The following is a 2500-nucleotide window of genomic DNA, read 5'->3' on the forward strand; positions in this document are numbered from 1 at the left end:
CGGAACCCGGCAGCGGAACCGATACAAGTCGGGCCCCTCTTTTAGAGATGCTCGTCGGGGTAACCCAAAAGGACCCGGAGACGCCGTCGGGAGATCGGGGAAGAGTTTTCTTTTCTGCATGAGCGTTCGAGTTCCCTGGAATCCTCTAGCAGGGAGATAGGGTTTGGAACGCGAAGAGCACCGCAGTTGCGGCGGTGTCCCGATCTTCCCCTCGGACCTTGAAAATCCGGGAGAGGGCCACGTGGAGGTGTCGCGCCGGTTCGTACCCATATCCGCAGCAGGTCTCCAAGGTGAAGAGCCTCTAGTCGATAGAATAATGTAGGTAAGGGAAGTCGGCAAATTGGATCCGTAACTTCGGGATAAGGATTGGCTCTGAGGATCGGGGCGTGTCGGGCTTGGTCGGGAAGTGGGTCAGCGCTAACGTGCCGGGCCTGGGCGAGGTGAGTGCCGTAGGGGTGCCGGTAAGTGCGGGCGTTTAGCGCGGGCGTGGTCTGCTCTCGCCGTTGGTCGGCCTCGTGCTGGCCGGCGGTGCAGGATGCGCGCGCCTGCGCGGCGTTCGCGCCCCGGTGCTTCAACCTGCGTGCAGGATCCGAGCTCGGTCCCGTGCCTTGGCCTCCCACGGATCTTCCTTGCTGCGAGGCCGCGTCCGCCTTAGCGTGCTCCTCCGGGGGCGCGCGGGTGCGCGGATTCTCTTCGGCCGCCATTCAACGATCAACTCAGAACTGGCACGGACTGGGGGAATCCGACTGTCTAATTAAAACAAAGCATTGCGATGGCCCTAGCGGGTGTTGACGCAATGTGATTTCTGCCCAGTGCTCTGAATGTCAACGTGAAGAAATTCAAGCAAGCGCGGGTAAACGGCGGGAGTAACTATGACTCTCTTAAGGTGGCCAAGTGGCGGCGGTGTGGCTGCATCCGGACTTGGCTTTTCGAAGTGCGGTCTTGATGTAGTCGTGCTGCTGCTGCGAGGTGCCTTCCTTGGGTTATAGTTACAGGGAGAGTGATGCGCAATACATGGGCCTAGCCCTCTTAGCCTCTCCTCTCCTGCGGTCTTCTCCCCTTCTCGTGGGCCCGCTGATTTTTGCAGAGTGGAAGACCGCACCAGGGGCTTGGGGGGGTTACCAGCCCCCCCTCGCATTATCCCTTTATAGTTGGGGGCAGCCGACAAGAAACAAGAGATGGTGGCCCTTCCGCTGAAGGTGCCACCCCAGCTACCCCAGCACCTATCCGGCCAACCGGCCGTAACGAAAATGCGATAGTTTGTGTAGCTCCCTTTGCTTGCAGTGAGTGCCACCGCACTTTTACCACGAAGAACGGTCTCGGGGTCCATCGCCGCCGCCAACACCCTGCGGCCGCCAACGCTGAGATCGTGACGGAGAGGCATCGCGCGAGGTGGACGGAGGAAGAAGTCCTGTCGCTCGCCAAGGCAGAGGCCGAACTGTTCCTGGAGAGGGACGCCCGGTTCTTCTTTGTAAATCAAGAACTTACCAGGATGTTCCCCGACCGAACGCTTGAGGCAATCAAGTGCCGACGGCGGCAAGCTGCCCACAAGCAGCTTGTCCGCCAATTCATGGAGGCACTTGAGATCGGTCGGGGTGAAGAGCCGGCGTCCCGCCGTGGAGCAGCGAGCTCGCTGCCTGACGCGGGCGAGGCCGCTGCGCCGCCCGTCGACGCAGCCGAGGACTTCGCGGCCGACACCACCGGGCCGCCGCCGGAGGGGCCGACTGACGCCGCCATCTGGGAGCATCTGGCGGGGCTACCTGCTTCCGCCCAGCGTTTCTCTGCCCTGGATCGAGTCATTGGTCTGGGGCGGGGCACGCCGCCCGATGTCATCCTGGGCATGCTCCCGGATGCCCTTGCGTCGGTCGGGTCCAGGGGGGAGAGGTCGATCACCAGGACACAGCGGCCGCGCCAACCATCCAAGCGGCCGCCTGCCGCCCCGCCGCTGCAGAAGCGCAAGCGGCGCCGCTGGGAATACGCGCGGACACAGGACGCCTTCCGTAGGTCGCGTGCGCGTTGCGTGCGCGGCTTGCTGGACGGCACCCTGCTGCAGCCGCCACCCGACATCCCCGGTCTGCTGGACTTCTGGGCGGACCTCTTCACGAAGAAGCCGATCTCCACCGCCGGCTTCATCCGTGACCGCCTTCTCCCGCACTCGGAGCCTGTCGCTCCTGAGTGCCTATGGGGGCCGGTCACACGTGAGGAGGTCGCTGCTGCCTTGCCGCCCAGGGGATCGGCAGCCGGGCCGGACGGCCTGACTCCAGCGGAGCTGCGGCGCCTGCCGCATGAAGTCCTGGTGAAACTCTTGAACCTCTTCCTCCTGGCCCGCGCCCTCCCCGAGCGTCTGCTTCGCGCCCGGACGTCACTTCTCCCCAAAACGGCTGCACCAACATCCCCCGCTGACTTTCGCCCCATTACGGTCTGCTCGGTGTTGGCGCGGACCTTTCACAAGGTTCTCGCGTCACGCCTGATGCGTGCATGTGCTGTGGACGAACGTCAG

The 2500-nt window shown here is 63.6% G+C and overlaps 1 pseudogene; it reads left to right on the forward strand.

Annotated features, from left to right (window-relative positions):
- The window catches only part of LOC126443668 (large subunit ribosomal RNA), a 7964-nt pseudogene that overhangs the window by 1998 nt on the left and 3466 nt on the right, over positions 1 to 2500 (forward strand).

The sequence above is a fragment of the Schistocerca serialis genome, unplaced genomic scaffold (assembly GCF_023864345.2).
Source record: "Schistocerca serialis cubense isolate TAMUIC-IGC-003099 unplaced genomic scaffold, iqSchSeri2.2 HiC_scaffold_167, whole genome shotgun sequence".
In the NCBI taxonomy this organism is placed as follows: domain Eukaryota; kingdom Metazoa; phylum Arthropoda; class Insecta; order Orthoptera; family Acrididae; genus Schistocerca; species Schistocerca serialis.